The sequence below is a fragment of the Garra rufa genome, chromosome 4, assembly GCF_049309525.1.
Source record: "Garra rufa chromosome 4, GarRuf1.0, whole genome shotgun sequence".
Lineage (NCBI taxonomy): Eukaryota > Metazoa > Chordata > Actinopteri > Cypriniformes > Cyprinidae > Garra > Garra rufa.
In genome coordinates, this window is record NC_133364.1 from 11,216,190 (window position 1) to 11,223,636 (window position 7,447).

At 34.6% G+C, this 7,447-nt stretch overlaps 1 protein-coding gene across 2 annotated transcripts in view; it reads left to right on the top strand.

The window, feature by feature from the left end:
• The window catches only part of ccdc136b (coiled-coil domain containing 136b), a 51,086-nt gene extending 45,238 nt beyond the window's left edge, over positions 1–5,848 (top strand). For both annotated transcript variants that reach the window (XR_012355397.1, XM_073838645.1), the window contains exon 10: positions 152–5,848. The gene's annotated coding sequence lies outside the window, so the exon portion shown is untranslated. The remainder of the gene's footprint in view (positions 1–151) is intronic.
• Positions 5,849–7,447: the final 1,599 nt, after the last annotated feature.

Here is a 7,447-nt window from a genome sequence, read left to right on the forward strand (position 1 = left end):
GCAGAAAAACAGCCAGTTTCAAAATTCTCTAATTCTATGTTCTATAATTGTAATAAAATTAACAGAGAATAATTAAGAATACAAATATCAAACATGACTTATCTTGACCTTTTCCCTCTGATTTTTATTTCCTTCCTCTCGTTGACCTCAGGAGAGTGAGGGAGACTGGAACCTGGTGATGGTTGTTGCGGTGGCGGCAGCAGCAGTTCTACTCATTCCCAGTTTCGCCAGAGCTCTGGCCTGAGCGCTGGACAGGAAGTGACCTCATCATCCCACTCTGTCCACGGTACACAGTTTCACCACCCCGACCACACTTAACCACCGATGGGAACGGAAACCACTTCTCGTCTGGGACATATGGGAACACAATAACACATGGCTTCCAAACGTGACGCTTTTCGGTGTGCATTGTGATGCTGGTTGTTTGCCGTCTCAACTGCTTTGCTCTGCTTTTGTAGACAATCATATCCGTCTCGACCAGCAGTGCTACAGACACTGACGCCATGCTGTGGATATTTGGGACGACTCCTGAGAGCTTCTGATTGGTCTGGCTCCCCGCTTTCCATTTCATCAGTTGTGTTTTCTTTCCTGAATCTATTTGCCTTATCATTTTTCGATAGACACATTTGCACATTTTACCTCTATGAACAGATTCCTGATCTCCTTGGGACCGAAGAGGACGCTGTACTTCATCAACAACGCTTTGGATGCAGCATATTGCTTTGTGCTTCATTGCTTTTCGATTAGGTAGGAGCATGCAGTACTTATTTAATCTTCCTGGATCTTCCCATTTTGAATAATCACGTATCAAAGTCTCAGTACAGAATCAGAATTGTTTGTGTTTAGGTTTCACTTTCGACCATGGCATGTCCAAAACTCTATATGTAACTGTACAGTACTGTACTCCTTTATATGCTAGCAAAGGAGAATATTCCCGTGATGCATACATTTGATCATTTTGGTAAAAAAAGATGAAGATCCCAGGTTGGTAAAGATTATTCCAGCAGGTTAAATGTGCTTATTTTAAACTTTAAACAGATATTTTTGTATCTGAATTGTTTATTCCAAGATTGATTTTGTGCGTGTAGATTGATAAATGATGCTAAAGAGTGATAGATATTTTTATACAAGGGGTGACTAATGCATAAACTAAAAGAACACTAAAAGAACTCTGAAATGAGTGTAATGAACAAGCACAGATCTACTGTAATTCCACAATGCATTGATGATTTCATCTGAGTTTATCTGCTGTTTTTTTTTGCATGTTTGCAATGACAAAATATTTGAAGTCAAAAGTTTGCATTCTCCTTGTAGAATCTGCAAAATGTTAATAATTCTACCAAATAAGAGGGATCATACAAAATGCATGTTATTTTTTATTTAGTACTTTATTTAGTGTTTACATATAGTCCGCTAGACAAAACAAAAATTGAATTTATAAAAATGTCCCTGTTCAAAAGGTTACATACTGTACAGTTGATTCTTAATACTGTGTTGTTACCTGAATGATCGACAGCTGTTTTTTTAGTTTGTTTGTTTGGTGACAGTTGTTCATGAGTCCCTGAACAGTTAAACTGCCTGCTGTTCTTCAGAAAAATCCTTCAGGTCCCACTAATTCTTTTGTTTTTAGCATTTTTGTTTATTTGAACCCTTCCAACATTGACTGTATGATTATAAGATCCATCTTTCACACTGAGGACAACTGATGCTCCAGAATGAAACATGCTGCATTAAGAGCGGGGAGTGAAAACTTTTGAAATTTGCTGATCAGGGTAAATTAAACTTATTTTATCTTCTGGGAAACATGTAAGTATCTTCCGTAGCTTCTGAAGGGCAGTACTAAATGAAAAAAAAAAAAGGTATTTAGGCAAAATAAGAAGAATTTACACATCTTCATTCTGTTCAGAAGTGTTCACCCCCAGCTCTTAATGCATTGTATTTCCTTCTGGAGCATCAGTGAGCATTTGAACCTTCTGTAATAGTTGCATATGAGTCCCTCAGTTTTCCTCAGTGTGAAAAGATGGATTTAAAAAATCAAACAGTCATTGTTGGAAAGGGTTCAAATCCTGAAAAACCAAATAATTTGTGTTACCTTAAGGATTTTTTCTGAAGAACAGCGGGCAGTTTAACTGTTCAGAACAAACAAGGGACTCATGGACAACTAACAGCAAACAAAAAAACTAAACAGCTGTGGATCATCCAGGTAACAACACAGTATCAAGTGTATGTAACCTTTTAAACAGGGACATTTTTATAAATTCAACTATTCATTTTTCTTAAAGACTATATGTAAACATCTTTTATTTGAAATATCTTATCCAGGTCAGTACTAATTAAAAAATAACATGCATTTTGGTCAGATAATTACCATTTTGCAGATTCTGCAAGGTGTATGTAAACTTTTGACCTCAACTGTATATATCTATACAATCTCTTTTCTGCAAGGAAACAAACAGAGTTGGAAAGGTTTTACAGAAAGTGCAAAAACAGTGGTTCTTAACTGGTATCAGGACCCAAAAATAAGGTCATTTTTTTCACTGTAGCAGCATTAAAAAGCTTATAATAATGCAAAACAGGGCCTGTAATGGTTTCCCAAATCATATCGTTGGGCCTATGCAGTTTTTAAATAATAATCATTTTTTTTAGTACTGTTTGGTTGCCATAAAAACCTGTTGAGAACTACTGTCACAAACCCTATACAGAAAACCATAACAAAGATGTTTCTTACAATGCAATTCAAATCTGTAGCATAAATAAACAGCATGAATTGATTATTTAGCTAATAAGAGTGCTAGAAGCATAAACTTCCATACTGCCTTTCACCAAAAAAGTTATAATGATGTATGTTTCACCTTAAACCTGAGAAATATGTAGCTTTTTACATCAAAGGTCACAATTTTAAAGTGTTTGTTTGTGTGTATAGGGATTATTACAGACGTACCTTCCTGTATGAAGACGAATAATACTGTCACTAACTTATGATTCTGGTAAATGAATGCATTAAGCCTTGAGGTACTATTATTATCAACAGAATCCATTACTTTATACTTACAGTATCTATTGCTATATAATCCTTCTGGTATACACATACAGTTGTCTTTACCTTGGTGTTATTTTCAACAAACAGCGCAAAGTAGACTTCTTATAAATGTAACTAAATCAAAGTAGAGATATGTGCTCGTAGACAGCTGACTAGCGTTGTGGCAGTGATCTTTGTAGTGTGGTTTTAAGACCTGGCCTTAGTCTCAGTGTTTGGGAATGAACGCAGTATCCCAAGGTCATTCCAGTGCCGTTCCCGTCGATAGACGCAGAACTCAGTGGTAGCACAAATGAATGTTCAATGTATCAGCTGACGTTCTATAAGACAGTGCATGCTACACAGTAATTTCGTCAATATAAAAACGTGCTATTTGTCCTGCACTGCATTGGAAGGTTTGTTTCACATCAGAAGGAGCGGATTTATTTTACTCTTCCACTCGGCACTTGTAAATGATGTAATATGTACAGATTGTGTATTCGCATGTCTGTGGAAGTAGATACTGCATGCTGAGTGATAGAAACCAGTGGTAGATTTTAGCTCCTGTGACCATTTTGTATGTAGACTTTGCATGATTTGACAAGTTTTTAAACTTTTCGCATTTGTTTTGTGTTGAAGATTGAATACTAATGTTGTTTATGTTCTCTTTTAATTTTGGAGGATGCCGTTATGATCTGATATTGCCCAGAATATTTCTAAATATGCAATCAGAGTAAATAGCAACTTTCTCCAAACGAACTATTATATAAATGATTCACTTTATCAATGAGTTTTAAATAACATGTTGTCTTAATTTTAAAGGAAAAGTTCATCCAAAAAAAAAAAAAATTACCATCAGGGCTCAGATTACATTATTTGCTCACCACTCTGCAGTGAATGGGTGCCGTCAGAATAAGAGTCCAAATGGCTGATAATAGCATTTTAATAATCCACAAGTGCGATTGTAGTAGATAAATTATGGACTTGAAGTGAAAAGCAGCATGTTTGTAGAAAACAAAGGCATTTTTACTTTTAAACCATTGGTTCTGTTTTAGATATGAGCCCATAAATCATTATACCGCTTCCTCCCGTGGAAAAAGGAAAAAGTCCATTCCCTGTTGTCCTCTCACATCAAAATGAAGCAACATATTTGTTTACAACTGTTTTCAACATTGTTTTGCTTGTAAACAGTCCTTGATCTGTGCATGTTTTTCTTCTGATTCAAACAAGATGATTTTTCACTGGATAGAGGACTCATATTTCAGCCTTAAGCAGTGGTTTGATGTTAAAAATGCCTTAATAAATAAATTAATTTCTTACAAACATGCTGCTTTTCGCTTTTCAAGATGTTATTTGATGAATGTGTGGATTACTTGTGGATTATTGAGTTTTTTTTTTTTATCAGCTCATTCTGATGGGACCCATTCACTGCAAAGGATCTGTTTTTGGGTAAACTTTTCCTTTAAGGCCATTCTCTGCATTTCCACTCCAGTCCAGTTCTTTTTTCTGTTCTGTTTATCTTGCAATTAAAGTCGTTTGGTTTTTGAGAGAATCACAAATTGTACAGACTAACAAAATCAAGTTCTCTTTTAATTGGCTTTATCTGTTACTTTGGCTGTGGATGACACCATTATGATTTGAAACTGTCTAGAATATTTCCAAATATGCACTTAGAATAAATAGCAACTTTTAGAAAGCCAAGGCTTTCTCCAAATGGTCCTTATTATGAATCATTATATAAATGATTCACTTTATCAATGAATTTTGAATGTCATGTTGTCTTTAATTTAAAAGGAATAGTTCATCAAAAAATGTATTCACCATCAGGGCTCAGGCCATCCAAGATGGAGAAATATAGCATTATATCACTTGCTTACCAGTTGATACTCTGTAGTGAATGGGTGCCGTCAGAATGAGATTCCAAGCGGCTGAAAAAAAAAACATCACAATAATCCACAAGTGCGCCTGTAGTCGATCAATTATGATCTTTTGAAGTGAAAAGATGCGTGTTTGTAGGAAACAAATGCACCATTAATGCATTTTAACGTTAACTCATCACTTCTGGCTAGAATATAGTCCATAATTCAATATAACGTGATAAAAAGTTCATCAAAATCCAACAACACATTTGTTTAGAACAGTTTCGGACAGTTATTTGCTTGCAAACAGTGCTTGATCTTTGCACTTTCTCTCCTGATTCAGACAAAGACTGCTTTTTCTCTAGAGAGAAAGCAATAGAGGACTCATATTGTAGTATGGTTTGATGTTAAAATGCTCTAATAATAGATTATTTCTTATTGTATACAAACATCCAACTTTTCGCTTCTCAAGATGTTATTTGATTGACTGGAGTAACTGGATTATTTGTGCATTACTGTGATGTTTTTATCAGGTGTTTGGACTCTCATTCTGACGGCACCCATTCACTGCAAAGGATTTGTTTTTGGGTAAACTGTTTCTTTAAGGCCATTTTCTGCGTTTCCACTCGAGTTCAGTTCTCTTTTCTGTTCTGTTTATCTTGTAATTGAAGTCTTTTGGTTTTTGAGAGAATTGCAAATTGTACAGCCTAACAAAATCCATTTGTAAATGGCGCTTTACTGGATGTCGAAGGGTGGTAGATGTGTGGCGTTGTGGCGATGCTGCTGCGTGTCTGTGTGTGTTTGTGTAATTGTAATTGTTCTGTACAGTGTCTTTGACCCGTTTACATGTTGTCTTGCCTTAACAGGCATTTATTTAAAAAAACAATGAAATCTGAAGTATTTTGGTAACCATGTATATTTTGTAAATGAACAGCAACTAATAAAGTAGTTTATCCAGAGCATGGTGATTTGATATATGTGCTCGTTTATTTCTGTCAGATGAGCGAACTGCTTTTCTCTTTGAATCATAAGGTGAGTTGATATCCATGGCTTTCGCTAAATGATGAACAGATGTCCCTCTTCATTTATCAGGTCTTTCTTCTGACGTTAACATTTGTTTCATTTGTCAGTTCACATTGAAGCATGCTGAGGTTCTGAGTCATGCCTGTGACTTCATTGTAAGTATATTAACTTCTTCTATTTCTGGGTTTTGCATGTCAGAGGTTTCCTTTGGGCATTTCTGAATTTATCTTCTTTTTTTTTTCTGTGTATGACACATGAAACAGGGGGTCCACGGGGGTCCTACTTTTCCAGTAATAATGAACCGTATGCCTGTATATGGTTGAGTCACAGTTCACCACAGGAGCCAACACTCAAATTACAATAACTCATTCTGTCTTACTGTTGCACATTTACTGTATATACAATTCAGTACAAAGTCAGTGTGTTATTGTAATGAATTCAGTTAAACCATGTTTTGAGAGAGAGAGAGAGAGAGAGAGAGAGTTTGTAACATGTCAAATGATACAAGCTTCCAGGTTGTGACATTTAACAGGGCTGTGACCTGAGGTCATGCAGTTTGGGGGTTAAATGATAACATCACTGTTTACATGATATGGCCATATCACTGTATCAAAAGGTTTTGAGTCAGAAATTGTGTAAATACTAAACTAGCCCCGGGTCTACATTACGCATTATAATGACATATATAGCCTTTAGGTAGAACACACCTAATAAGATTTTAATACAATCATTAATCATATTAATCATATTAATGAAATCTCATCATGCATAAAATGTAATAGTTCTACATAGTGCTTTTTGAACATTCAGACCTCACTAAAGGTTGTTCACTTTGTAACAAACTACATGCAAACCGCATATTAATGCATATTTTTGACCCTGGACAACAAAACTAGTATATTTGTTGCAATAGCCAAAAATACATTGTATGGGTCAAAATTATCAATTTTTCTTTTAGGTCAAAAATCATTAGTATATTAAGTAAAGATCATGTTCCATGAAGATATTTTGTACATTCCCTACTGTAAATATATCAAAACTTAATTTTTGATTAGTAATATGCATTGCTAAGAACTTCATTTGAACAACTTTAAAGGCGATTTTCTCAATATTTAGATTTTTTTGTGCCATACATCAATGGAAAGCTTATTTATTCAGCTTTCAGATGAGTTTATAGACTGACTGAACAATTTCAGAAAACCTGCACAGGTTTGATTACTACACTGTAAAAAATGTACACATTTTATTGAAAAAAGTACTGTAAAACCATGGTATTGTGTAAGTATGTTAACCTTGATACAATTAAAAAATTTTACAATTTTTGTACCTAAAGAAAAATGTTCACTCAGAAAAGGCGGGTTAATACCAATAAACAAATAATTAAATTAATAAAAATAAAAAAAGAAGAAAAATATATATAAGCAATAATATTGTGAAATAATTATATTAATTAAAAATAGTGTTTTTTCTATTTTAATATTCTTTAAATGCAATTTATTCCTGTGATGCAAAGCTGAATTTTCAGCATCATTGGTCCAGTTTCAGTGTC